The sequence below is a fragment of the Heptranchias perlo genome, chromosome 5 (genome assembly GCF_035084215.1).
Source record: "Heptranchias perlo isolate sHepPer1 chromosome 5, sHepPer1.hap1, whole genome shotgun sequence".
Taxonomy (NCBI): domain Eukaryota; kingdom Metazoa; phylum Chordata; class Chondrichthyes; order Hexanchiformes; family Hexanchidae; genus Heptranchias; species Heptranchias perlo.
In genome coordinates, this window is record NC_090329.1 from 103,420,507 (window position 1) to 103,434,956 (window position 14,450).

Genomic DNA, 14,450 nt, shown 5'->3' on the forward strand with positions numbered 1-14,450 from the left:
AATTATTGAAAAAATGCAAACTTGCTCATCTGCCCAGCTGGAAAGTAACTAATATCGCCACGAAACAGGTGTGCTTAAAAATACCTGGTCTAAATTAAGTTTTAATAGCGTGGTGAGCCTTAATGACTCCAAAGCAACTATAAATTAACTTTTAAAAATGTAGAGTCTCATTACTCCTTAATTTAATCGTTTTTGGTCATTACTTTTCCCTTCTGTATCTTTTATTTAATTCGATTATTTCTTACCCTCTCTTTTTTTTGCTGTCTATAACTGGTTTTACAATGATTTTAATGTTGTACCTTTCACTTCCTGGTTTTCACGTTCCAAGCTTGCAGAAACAATTTTGCAGCGTGTCAAAAATACTGCAATCTGATTGGTCGAGGGGGGAGATCTCCCATGGGTCCTCGCTTCAGTAAAATTAACGCCAGGCCCTTCTCCACTTCCTATTGGAGAATTGCACCCAGTAAAGTCAGTGGGTTGGTATAACCTGCTGGTTGGTTCCCCGTTCTGAGCAACTCCTGGGCCATTATTTCTCACGTTCCATGCTCAAACTACCTCCGATAATCACGGCGAACATTTTCCACCAGCGCAATTTGTAAATACGTGTTCTGGCCGTGTTCCACAGGAATTCGAGCACAGGCTTTCCTGTCCATCAATTTTAGTGGATGAAAACACCTGTGTGGCCCACTGACCTACACGCCCAAATTCCTAAAGCCATAAAGCACCACTCTGGGAGTGCGCATTAGCAAAATCTACACCCTATGGTCGCAAAGGAACCAGTTACATAAAGAGAATTTTGCTTATTCTGAATTATTCAAACTTTATGTACTTTAATGGGGTTATTCAAAATACAGTCGTATTCCATGACGGGAGGCTTAATGTACCAGAGAGGTGAGCTTTGGTGAGCTGAATGGCCTTTTCTTATCCTTGAATTTTTCTGTGTTCACATGTACTCAATGTTCAGATTTATCTTTACAGATGTCGTTTGCAGTTTCTAATCATGTTTTTCTACATAGGTTATAGTCAAAGGGATACAGTGGCCTCATGAGAAAAGATGCATCTAATTCAAAAATAAATTACTAAATGACGGTAAGAAAATTATCATCATATGGTGCTGGCTTCTTAATTAGGGCTGCAATCTTCATGTCATGATGGGAGTGCTAACTTGACTCCCAGCAAACCCTACTGTACTATAGTAATCAGTGAGTGGGAGGAAAGTGGAGTTGGAATTTGAAACTGAAGAAAGAAACAGCTTGGCCTCAATATTAACCCCCCCCCCCCCGCCCACCGACGATGGGCGGGAGAGGGTCAGGGTTGGGGGGGTGGGGTTAAAGACTTAAATACGGGGAACGCGCACGTGCCCACCACCTTTTTTATGGTGGCGGATAGCGAGGCGTACAAGTGTCCCTCCGTGGAGAGGCAGTATACTTCATTAACATATTTAAGTGGGGCTCCCACAGTGCAAATGGGAGCCCGATTTAAAATTCACTGCTGCTGTGCGGATTTCCTAGGGTTCGGGAAACTAGGCACTCAAACAGAGGCGGGAGTCGTCGGCTCTACAAGGTAAGTGCCTTTCTCAGCACTCCTTTGTGGGCCAGGAGGAGGAGGGGTGCTCCCTCCGGCCCCTCTGGGAAGTCTCTTCCCGATCGCCAACCTCTCCCCCCCCGAGCCCCAATTGCCGACCTCTCTCCCCCGCTCCCGCTCGCGGCCTTTCTCTCCCTTCCAGATTGCTGGGGACCGTCGCCAAGTGTCCCCAGCTGTGGCCTCCTGCCGCTGGTGTTCCCTCCCAGCCGCTGGCTGGGCTGTCCATTTGTCCGGCTGCCCAGCGGGAAATGGAACATAAAAATGAGATTGAGGTCCTGCCGTTAAGTTCGGCAGAACCTCCGCGTCCCCATCGTTGCTGGGTTCTTTGGCCGATTTTGGCCTCCCCGTAAATATCGAGGCCCTTGTTTCAGTGTCTATCTTAACCTAGAAAATACCAGAAAATGGGCAGCTGCGTTCGTTTTTAGGTTCTTTTATGGGAAAAAATAATTTCATGTAGAAATATTTATATTTTTCTTTTAAAAATTCCAATTTTTCCATTTGCATATTATTTGATTGTGTTTGTCTGTGATATCCCTGTTGTGCATTCTCTATCGACAGGAGGATGATAACTCAAAGTAACCTGCAAGTTATTAGACAGTCAGTGTTTTACATCCTTTGGAACCAATTTAATTACCTCCTGATGTGAAAAAAAATCCCTACAGGATAGAAATTATAGGCCGGGTGGGGATTATAAGAAATTAGTCCAGCTTCAGGGTTCAGGTGACGAATAAACTACCTGGTCTTCACTCTCACTGTTCATGCTGTCACTTGAATCCCTCGATCAGATTACTGCTTTATAATCTCTGTCTTCCGTCCTGTATCCTTGATTTTTTGTTTACATGTTTGAATGTTACTGTGACTTGCTCTTTTAAAATGAACCTAATTTTCTACATTTAGAAGGCTAGTTTCTTTTTAACTGTATCAAATTTGAAACTCCTGCCACATTAATTTCCAATGAATATTACAGAGACAAAAAAAAGTCACTCACACCCATTAATGTTCAGTACGGGACTATTAAACTACAAAGATAATTAATATTAAAGCATTTCATGGTGAAACAGTAGATACAAAACATTACATGAATTAGGGGTATATTTTCCTCAGAGTATAAAGTACAATGAAAAAGTGAACATGAGTAAGTAGGTAAGCAAAACCAGTAGTAATTGGAAATAAAACATAAAGTCAGTATCTAGTGCTATTCTGTGCATTGCTCCCATTCTAAAAGGGCTGAAAGGGAATTAATGAGAAAAGTCAAAAAACGTGCTTGACTGTGAAGGCCTGGTTAAAAGCCAATCATGATAAAATTGAGCAACCTTGTTCAGGGGAGGGGTTTAGGAACAAACATTGTTCTCTCATCTCCCATTCAGAATGAAAGAAACTCAAGACTTGAATATAATCTGCACAGTTAGGGGAGGGGTTGCAGGAAATGTTACCGCACCCACCTTATTAACTTGACTTTTATAAGCAAACCCAACCTGAACCAACTGCTGCTGACAGCCCCGATCCAAGTCAATCAGATGCTTGTTGGCAGCCCTGATCCGACTCAGCTCCTGCTGGAGGCCAGTCACATTGGGATCTGGTTAGGCTATGCCTGCCAGCAGGCAGTGAATTGGATTGAAGCTTCCAGTAGGGATCCAGTCAGGGCACTATTGGTTTCGACATAGTTATCTAACAGGACTTCTATGTCCCGGCCTGTAAAATGGGCGTTGCAAATCGTAATCAAGCCATTTCGATTAAGCTTTGCACCCTCCACAACTGGATGAACATAATATTCACCATTTATGCTTGTTTTGTGCTAATTTCGAAGTACTTTTGAGAAATACAAAAAAGGAGCACTATAGCATGTGATTGGCTCATTTTCGGTCATTGCTATTTGCGAACTTGTGCTGGATCAGAGTGGCCAAAGTAAAATCAGTAGCATTGCTGCAAGGGCGCGTGAGTAAAGAGAGTCGTCATCACTACAGCCTGAAGCAAGTGGCTAAGCCGGCCAAAGTAAAATCAGGAGTACCCACTGAACATGATCAAAAGTACAGCAATTAACTCTTTTTGAGCAGAATAGGAACATTTAACCATTGGTTATTACATTAGGTCTGTTGGGAGCCTAGAGGGGCAGTTTACGGGGCAGCACAGTTTTTCCAACAGGGTCTCGTGCAAAATGAGGCCAGGAACTCACCCACAGGGATGGAGCAAATTCTGAGGGGTGGGACCTCCCAATTCCATTCTCATGCTCCATTGCTGTTTCAAAGGTGGCATGGTGGGAAAGATTAGCTCACCTATCAGTGAAGAAAAACTGAAGCCACTGGATTAGCATGGGGTAAAAATAATTTTTAAAAAGTGAACATAAAAATAATTGTTTTAACTCCCGGGTAGTCTGGAAGATAAAACTTTATTCTTACGCCACACATAGACCATAAACAGACATGCCAAACTAGGAAAGTAGCAAAAGCTGACCAACAGCTTCAAAAAAGCTGACACAGGCCCCTAAAAGCTTATAACTTTAGAGTGCCCTGATTATAAGCTTATGGCATATGAAAACAAATAGTTCTATGGGTTTGTAGTTTAAGCTGTAGGTATGTCCGACATTGCTTCCCTCATATTGTAGGACAAAACATGGGGCCAACGTTACTTGTCAGATCCGGTGGACTCTCGTCTAACTTCGGTGGGATTCTGCCGGAACAACCACAAACTTCGCCAGGACTCCAACACACCAGGTCCCGGACACGGGACAACGTTTCCTGGTGGGGTGGAGCCCCCACCACTCCTACAAGACCGTTGGTGTAAATAAGGGTGAGGACTCCCTCCATCAATCTTCCCATGTCCTGATCCTCAGGCAGAGGTGGGGCCCGACATAGTGTCAGTGGAAGTACACCTGGTCCCACCAGGCATAATTCACTGTCAACTGGCAGAAATACGGCCCACCCGGGGTTTCAGGCAAGGATCATGGGCCCCACCACCCCGTCTCAGCAAGCTATGGCGAGCATTTCCTGGTTCTTCCATCTGGGTCACTGCAGATGCAAACCCAAAGGCCCATTCCTCCTGGCCCCTCCCCCAATCCTACATATTTTGGCGGGACCAGAGGCAGAATTCACCAGTAGGCGCATCCCCGGTGTAGCTTGTTGTGCTGCACTGAGTCCATCGAGCATTAAAGGCCTCAGGCCTCTGCACCAATAATTGCATTCTTGGACCGATAAAATAACTGGTCTTCCAGAAAGCCTTTGATAAAGGCTGCTAATAAGCTTAAGATAGTGGTTATCATCAAAGTTGGAGATGGATAAGAAAATGGCGATAAAAGAGGATGCAGCAGATAGTGGACAAGGAAGTGACGTCGGGCAGGAGAGATGTACTGCATTGATTGGTGCCAGGTTCCCCACTGATTGACAAACTTGACAATGCTGTAAGGCCACATTTATTCCCCATCCCGAGTTGCCTTGAGAAAGTCGTGGTGAGCCTTCTTGAACCCCTGCAGTCTTAGTGGTGATGTTGGTCCCACAATACTGTTAAGGATACTGGCCCAGCAATGATGAAAGAACAGTAATATATGTCGAAGTCAGGATGGTGTGTGACTTGGAGGGGAACTTGGTGGTGGTGGTGTTCCCGTGATATTGCTACTCTTGTCCTGCTTGGCAGTAGAGGTCACAGGGAAAGGAGGTGTTGTTGACATAACCTTGGTGATTTCATGCAGTGCATCTTGTACATGATACGTACAGCAACCACAGTGTACCGGTGGTGGAGGACATGGATATAGAGTCCGCTGGCAGGGACACCGATTCAAAAACAGTGTAACTTGGTAAGATTTGGAGATGATAACAACCTGGTGGGGTAGGGGGAGGCGGGGCAATAGTATCTAAGGAATTTGAGACATGACATATGGTAAGTGTAGCATGCTTGTGAGGAACAGGTGACTTTGGGCTTATGGTTCTCAAAGCTTTCCGCCACTGGGAGTTTTCCTCGCCTCATGTCTGGGTCTACAGTAGGCTGATTGATAGAGATTGATTACCATGATTAGTCAACAACCCATTATCGTTGTATTATGCGACTACCAGGATGGTAGAAGGCGAACTAGATGGACCTTGTTCTTTTTTTGTCTAACAATTTCTATGTTCCTATCTCAGTTAAGGAATTACAGAAGGACCAGGACAGTATTTACAAGCAGGCAAACGAAATTCAGTACAGATAAGTGCAAGGTCTCTTGTTCTGGGAGTAACTGTGGTCTTTACACTAACCATGTCTAGAAATTGCAAAGCATCAATTAACAAATCAAACAGACTGCTGAGCCATATTGCCAAATCAGTTCAGTTTAAGTCTGAGGCTGTATAGTGTTCTGAATGGGCCGCACCTTGAATATTGTGTTCAGTTCTGGTCATCAGTTTTCAAGGGAAATATGTAAACTCTGGAAGCTTTGCAGAGGAGAGTGGGGCGGCTGATCCCTGGTGTCAGAAGGTTAAATAATGAGGAAAGGATTGATACACTTGGACTCATTGGCCTTGAAAGGAGACAAATGACAGGGGATGTGAGATTCTAAGTGGGATAAAAAAAAGGTTAATTCTGGGCACTATTTCAAGTTAAACCTTGACTGCAAGACAAGGGGACATAGGTACAGACTGATAAAAGACAAGTTGGGACTGATGTTAGGAAGTATTTTTTCACACAACGAGTGAAAAATACCTAAAACGGTCTTCGGGATAGGGTAGTGGAAGCAAAGGCTTTGGAGTCATTTAAGGGACCGTCATATTCCGAGAGGGGAAATGTAGGATTTTATAGAAGGATGACCAAATACCTCCCTCATCTGTACATATGTTTGTGGCTGGGAAATCAGCTGTGATACTACAATTGGCCTCAGTACCAGATGGTTCGGGAAGTAAACCATCAGCCAGGATTCCCAATCCAAATTGCTAACAAATAATGCCTGTTGGAAATTGCATGTGCGTGTGTGTGGACTTCAGGAGAGGGCATTATTGATCTCAGTTGTGATGCCCTCCATAGTTGAACAGCCTGCAAAATGCTGTCTGTGCTCATGCAAGCAAAATGGTCTCCTGGGTGAGGTACCTAGAGAACTGCTGCGGTCTTTAAAGCTGGTACACCAGTGAAAAATGAGCCCCTTCAGGAGAGAGTTGGGGGGAGGGGAAAGGAATTGATTTTCTTACACACATGTCAGTGCTTGCTGCTTCCCAGCTTGGCACAATGTTTAAGAGAGCATTTCACATTGCAATCGACTGAGTATGAAAAATTACGAATACAGCACTAAGATTAACAAATTTAAATAGCATCTTTTGGCCTTATAATCATTGTCAGTCCCATGGGTCTCATCATTACTAGTCCTCGCTTGGGGGTTGGACCAGTAATAACCTCCACCCAGCCGCTAATGGCCATAATATCCTCCACCATGATGTTATTGCTGCATTAAGGGTCACACTGCTATTTCCTTTTGGTGCAATCAAGTACATTTCACAGCTGCCTGGGTTTCTGTAAATGAAGAACACATGCAGCACGGATTGCAGTTCAATGAAGACTTTTAACACATTTAAATATTCAACAAAATATTTAAAATAACCTTCAGATGTACATCAGCAAAAAAAAGACTTATGCTGTGCTCGTAATAAGTAGCCTCGAGCACATCCTGAATCCAGACTTAGGCCTGGGTTTCACAATTCTGTTCTTTGGCTCTCTCAATCCCCAGATGAATTTCTTCATCAGCTGCACTTTCTACTGTGCATTTTAATTTAAAATGTATTGAAGGAAATCTGAAGTTGTATCTACCTGCACTTTCTATGCATGTTAGTTAACCCCAAATAGATCAGATTCTTTTTTAAACTCAATGTTGAATGTGTTTTTCTCCACTTTTTAGATACCTCGCACCACAGATCATTCCCCTCCATGCTGATCTCTACCAATGCTACCCAAAATCGCCCATTAGTTGTATGACAACCATCTAGATTGGTTTGCTCTCTAGTTCTTCCTTCCTTGGGAGAAAAGGCCTAGCTTTCACTAGATTCCTCCTTCTGCTGACATGGTGATAAAAACATAAGATAAGAAATAGGAGCAGGAGTAGGCCATACGGCCCCTCGAGCCTGCTCCACCATTCAATCAGATTATGGCTGATCTTTGACTGCAACTCCACTTTCCCCCATATCCCTTGATTCCCATAGAGTCCAAAAAATCTGTCTATCTCAGCCTTGAATATACTCAATGACTCAGCATCCACAGCCCTCTGGGGTAGAGAATTCCAAAGATTCACAACCCTCTGAGTGAAGAAATTCCTCCTCATCTCAGTCTGAAATGGCTGACCCCCGATCCTGTGACTATGCCCCTAGTTCCAGACTCTGCAGCCAGGGGAAACAACCTCTCAGCGTTTACCCTGTCAAACGCCCTGATGATCATAAACTGGTTGCATGGGGAAAAATAGATGTGAACTATCCCCTTTAATCATTCAAATTAGTTCCTTAAAGCATGCTGTGATGATTTGACTACATTTTGAGTGGCGGCTACTGCCTTTCAAAGTAAACATGTGGCTTCCTCTAAAACATTTCAACTCATGGCTGCCTGTTTGTCCAGTGTAAAATCGATGTAAGACCTCCGAATTTTGCTTTGTGATCTGCTGCGTCCAAACTGTGCCAGAAGTGCACCGGATACAATATTGGCTTGGGTGACATTTAGTTTTTCTAGGGCGCCCACCTGAAACAGGCATTAGGATCCTTTAATATGCTAATCAGGGCCCTGTAGCTCAGTGGGTAGCACTCTCGCCTCTGTGTCAGGATCATAGAATCATTGAAAGGTTACAGCACGGAAGGAGGCCATTCGGCCCATCGAGTCTGCGCCAGCTGTATGCAAGAGCAATCCAGCTAGTCCCATTTCCCCCGCCCTTTCCCCATAGCCTTGCAGATTTTTTTCCTTTCAAGTACTTATCCAATTCCCTTTTGAAGGCCATGATTGAATCTGCCTCCATCACCCCCTCGGGCAGTGCATTCCAGATCATAACCACTCGCTGTGTAGAAAAAAGTTTTTCCTCTTGTCACCTTTGGTTCTTTTGCCAATCACCTTAAATCTATGCCCTCTGGTTCCTGACACTTCTACCAATGGGAACAGTTTCTCTCTATCTACTCTGTCTAGACCCTTCATGATTTTGAATACCTCTATCAAATCTCCTCGCAACCGTCTCTGTTCCAAGGAGAACAACCCCAGCTTCTCCAGTCTATCCACGTAACTAAAGTCCCTCATTCCTGGAATCATTCTAGTACATCTCTTCTGCACCCTCTCTAAGACCTTCCCACCGTTCCTAAAGTGCGGTGCCCAGAACTGGACACAATACTCCAGTTGAGGCCGAACCAGTGTTTTATAAAGGTTCATCGTGACTTCCATACTTTTGTACTGTCTGCCTCTATTTATAAAGCCCAGGATCCCGTATGCTTTTTAAACCACTTTCTCAACCTGCCCTGCCACCTTCAACAATTTGTGCACTTATATCCCCAGATCTCTCTGTTCCTGTACCCTTTTTAGAGTTATGCCCTCTAGTTTATATCGCCTCTCCTCATTCTCCCTACCGAAATGTATCACTTCGCGTTTTTCTGCATTAATTTTTATCTGCCACGTGTCCGCCCATGCCACCAGCTTCTCTATATCCTCTTGAAGTCTATCACTATCCCCCTCACTGTTTACTACCCTTCCAAGTTTTTTTGTCATCTGCAAATTCTGAAATTGTGCCCTGTACACCCAAGTCTAAGTCATTAATATATACCAAGAAAAGCAGTGGTCCCAGCACTGACCCCTGGGGAACACCACTGTACACCACCCTCCAGTCCAAAAAGCAACCATTCACCACTACTCTCTGTTTTCTGTTACCTAGCCAATTCTCTATCCATGTTACCACTGCCCCCTTTATTCCATGGGCTGTAATCTTGATGATAAGCGTACCATGCAGCACTTTAGCAAACACCTTTTGAAAGTCCATATTTTTTTTATTAGTTCATGGAATGTGAGCGTCGCTGGCGAGGCCAGCATTTATTGCCCATCCCTAATTGCCTTTGAGAAGGTGGTGGTGAGCCGCCTTCTTGAACCACTGCAGTCCATGTGGTGAAGGTTCTCCCACAGGAAGGGAGTTCCAGGAATTTGACCCAGCAACGATGAAGGAACGGCGATATATTTCCAAGTCGGGATGGTGTGTGACTTGGAGGGGAACATGCAGGTGGTGTTGTTCCCATGTACCTGCTGCTCTTGTCCTCCTAGGTGGTAGAGGTTGCAGGTTTGGAAGGTGCTGTCGAAGAAGCCTTGGCGAGTTGCTGCAGTGCATCCTGTGGATGGTACACACTGCAGCACAGTGCGCCGGAGGTGAAGGGAGTGAATGTTTAGGGTGGTGGATGGGGTGCCAATCAAGCGGGCTGCTTTGTCCTGGATGGTGTCGAGCTTCTTGAGTGTTGTTGGAGCTGCACTCATCCAGACAAGTGAAGAGTATTCCATCACACTCCTGACTTGTGCCTTGTAGATGGTGGAAAGGCTTTGGGGAGTCAGGAGGTGAGTCACTCGCCGCAGAATACCCAGCCTCTGACCTGCTCTTGTAACCACAGTATTTATGTGGCTGGTCCAGTTAAGTTTCTGGTCAATGGTGACCCCCAGGATGTTGATATACCACATCAACTGCATTGCCCTCATCTACCCTCTCTGTTACCTCATCAAAAAACTCTATCACGTTAGTTAAACATGATTTGCCTTTAAGAAATTCGTGCTGGCTTTCCCTAATCAATCCATACTCGTCCAAGTGACTGTTAATTCTGTCCCAGATTATTGTTTCTAAAAGTTTCCCCACCACTGAGGTTAAACTAACTGGCCTATAGTTGCTGGGTTTATCCTTACACCCTTTTTTGAACAAGGGTGTAACATTTGTAATTCTCCAGTCCTCTGGCACCGCCCCCGTATCTACGGATGTTTGGAAGATTATGGCCAGTACCTCCGCAATTTCCACCCTTACTTCCCTCAGCAACCTAGGATGCATCCCACCCGGACCAGGTGACTTATCCACTTTATGTACAGCTAGCCTTTCTAGTACCTCTTCTTTATCAATTTTTAGCCCATCCAGTATCTCAACTATATCTTCCTTTATTGAGACTCTGGCAGCATCTTCTTCCTTGGTAAATACAGATGCAAAGATCTCATTTAGTACCTCGGCCATCCTCTCTGCCTCCATGAGTAGATCTCCTTTATGGTCCCAAGTCGGCCCCACCCCTCCTCTTACTACCTGTTTGCAGTTTACATGCCTGTAGAAGACTTTTGGATTCCCTTTTATGTTGGCCACCAGTCTGTTCGCATACTCTCTCTTTGCCCTGGAAGGTTGTGTCCAGAGACTTGAGAACAAAATCTAGGCTGACACTTCAGTGCAGTACAGAGGGAGCACTGCACTGTCGGAGGTGCGTCCTTTGGATGAGACTTTAAACTGATGCCCTGTCTACCCTCTCAAGTGGACGTAACAACCCAATGATACTATTTCGAAGAAGAGCAGGGGAGTTGTCCTTGGTGTCCTGGCCAATATTCATCCCTCAACCAACATCACCAAAAAAAAAACAGTTTATCTGGTCATTTATCTCATTGCTCCCTACATTACAACAGTGACTACACTTCACAAAGTACTTCATTGGATGTACAGCGCTTTGGGAAGTCCTGAGATCATGAAAGGTGCTGTATAAATGCAAGCCTTTCTTTCTTTTTATACTGGTTGTAGGACCTGGAATGCGAAATTCAGGTAAAAATGGGTCGAGCTGACTTTTTTTGTTTTTCAACAGCAGTCAGATGGTCTTGCAGCCAGGGGTCATTGCTCCTGCTGCAAGCTTCTCACGGACTGCTGGATTTCTGTTCATGATTCTGGGCAGAGGTCACTGCCAAATGGGGCAGAACTGCGCTTCAGGAACTTTGGGCACTCCAGGTGAGATCCACCTGACCAGCACCCAGGCAGGGGGAGAGGGGGAGGGGAGACAAACTAGCCCTTGTAAGTCTGTGGTCATCATATCGAAGTGCTCCATTCAGGCCACACCTTGAATACGGCACTAAGTCCTGCTCACTAGGGAACAAGGGAAACATCCGAGGCCTGAAGAGAAGGGCCAGGAGGCTGACCCCTTGTGTCAGAGGACTGAGTTATGAGGACAGTTTAGAAAAAAGACTTCAACCTTACAAAAAATTCTATTTGTAAAAAAACAACCGCATTATCTACAACTGATGATCTGGGCTGTGCAACAAACAGAAGCCTTTAGTTTCGTGTGCTACATGAAACAAGCAGTTAAAGCTAGATCCTAGTAATGCTTCACAGCTTATCTCGCTCGTGACGCTGGCTACTAGTCAGCCAGGCATATTCAGCGCCTGACCCTTTCCAAGCTCATATGTCACATGAAGGGAGATAGACATTCCTAAGGCCTTGTAAGGTGGCAATGGGAACGTGGCTGATGAATTTCTTTTATTTTTCATGTCTCTTTCATTTGCCATTGACAGATGAGAGGCAGCTGGGCCAAATAGAAAATGTCACTGCATACAATGTTACACTTTAACTGCCCCAATAGTTTATAATTCATTACTTTCGCAGAATCCTACTGCGACGGTGCTACTAATTTATGGCATTCACGTCACATGTCCGCGTCTGACTGAAGTTCATTCTCTCCAATGATTCATGTCGCACAGCTGCCAAGCATATACATCCTAAAATAATAATACATTAATAGTTTTGGTGTCAAGTCTGCGTTTAATTTCCCGCTAGGGTGCTAAATCTAGGCTCGAAATTATTCCATAACTTGCTTAGGAAATATGACATTATTTAACATAAAGTCGTTTAAATTAAAGCTCAATCAAATCCAGTCATCAGTCACGTAAACATAGTGGAGCTGAAAATCCATGGGGCTGAGGTGCCGGGACGCATAAGTGCTGAGACTCCGTTGATCCCGTCAAAGTTTACATGGTCAGGGGGAAGCTTCTTAAATATAGACTAGAGATCCTTAGGTAACAATGGTTGATACTTCAATTGAACTCAATGACTCCAAGTTGGAGCGCTACCCAAGGGGAACAAAACCTAAAGGAAGCTTTTTTGGTCCAGTCGGATAAAAGACATAGGGAATGAATATCCGTGAGGATTCTTCCGCTTGTCTGTTTATGCCATTTTTCAGGGTTTCCCTGGTATCTTCCACCAAAGTTACGGCAGACAAGCAGGAGAAACCTTGCTGAAATTCACCCTCAAACTGAGGCGTCCTCCAAAACATAAAAACCCAGCTTTAGGAGATGGGAAGCAGTTCCAGTGACCACAGAACAGGAACATATTTTCATAAACCAAAGAGCACCTGTAGAAATTGAGAATTTGATCAGACCATCATTAGAAGTCCAATCAAACATAGTAAGGATCTAATTCCAGGGTGATACATAGGGACATAGGAACATGAGTAGGCCATTCAGCCCCTCGAGCGTATTCTGTCATTCAATTAGATCATGGCTGATCTGTATCTTAACTCCATTTCCCCGCCTGATTCCATGGACTCGATTTTGAAAGGGCAGCGGGATGGCAACGGGCCGGGGGGGGGGGGGGGGGTCAATGGGCGCGTGGCAAACATGAAAAATAAAAAATACATTTCCCCACGCGCTGGTAACTCAATTGGTGCCCCTTAACGTGACTTCTGCGTTTGCCGTCGGAGAGCTGCGCAGCGGGCAGACTGCGCGCCCGCATGACAGGCTGTCAGCTGGAGCGGATCTATTTAAGGGGCCATTGCTCCAAAGACTTTTGCTGCAGCAAACACCCACACACCACAATGGAGCAGCACAGGGGCAAGGCTGCTCCAAGGTTCAATGATGCCTCATTTCAGCTGCTACTGGCCGAGGTGAGGAGAGAAGTGTTTTACCCAGCTGACGGAAGGAAGTGCCCTGTCTCTGCCACCAAGAAGGCCTGGCTCGAGGTGGCAGAGGAGGTCACCAGCAGCAATAACACCTCCCGCACCTGGGTCCAGTGCAAGAAGCGTTTCAATGACCTAATTAGGTCAGCAAAATGAGTACACTTGTTGCTTCTCCTGCATTCCGTGTTAACTTCACCTCCTCCCCACCCCAAATCATTCTGCACTGCCAAGACTACTCCATCACATCACTCCTCACACCCACTTAAGGCTCATCCTCAAATTACCTGCACTTCCTCACACTTCCTCACCTCCCCATTTGTGACCCCACCACTACCACTCACCCCAATCCTTATCCAATGTGATGTCTCTGTCTCACACTCACCCTCTGATGCACCTCTTTCACAGTCAGCCTCACTCAAACCAATGCATGCATCGGTTGGCCACTTCACCCTCACTCACTCACACATTTGTACTTTCTCCCCTTCTAGGAGAAGAGAGCGCAAAATGCATGTGAGAGGGTGAGGACTGGAGGGGGGTCACAACAAATAGTGGTCCTCACAGATGCGGAGCAGGAGGTCCTGGAGATCAGCCGTACCCTCTAATGCCTGTCCGTCGGGGATGCCGAGACTGGCACCCCACAAACGACTGGTGACACAACTTTAACATTCATTACATACAATATGAATTGATGTTAACAATGATTGGCATGTTGAACACCTCAATGATGATGCTTAATATTGCCTTCTGTTCTTTTACTGGCCCTTCAACGACCGCAGTGGTGGGAGAGGGTGATTCCTCAGAGGATCTGATAGCCTCTGAGGGTGCACCGTCACATCTTAACGAGCCATCCACCAGCGCAGATACTCCTGGATCCTACTCCTCAGTTAGTTGGGTTGGCACCTGGTGAATCACCACATGCAAGTGAGCACGAGCAGTCACTGGTGGCAGGGGCAGCTGTGGGAAGTCCGCATCGGTGGGCACACTCCTCTCTGGGCTCTGCTCAACTGGACGCAGACGCTG

At 45.4% G+C, this 14,450-nt stretch overlaps 2 long non-coding RNA genes across 2 annotated transcripts in view; one reads left to right on the plus strand and one right to left on the minus strand.

Annotated features, from left to right (window-relative positions):
- Positions 1-14,450, minus strand: part of LOC137321987 (uncharacterized) — a 181,096-nt gene that overhangs the window by 100,926 nt on the left and 65,720 nt on the right. The gene's annotated exons all lie outside the window — the stretch shown is intronic.
- LOC137321988 (uncharacterized) overlaps positions 1,055-14,450 on the plus strand; it is a 228,285-nt gene continuing 214,889 nt past the window's right edge. Inside the window, exon 1 of the long non-coding RNA XR_010962937.1 lies at positions 1,055-1,089. This is a non-coding gene — a long non-coding RNA (uncharacterized lncRNA). The remainder of the gene's footprint in view (positions 1,090-14,450) is intronic.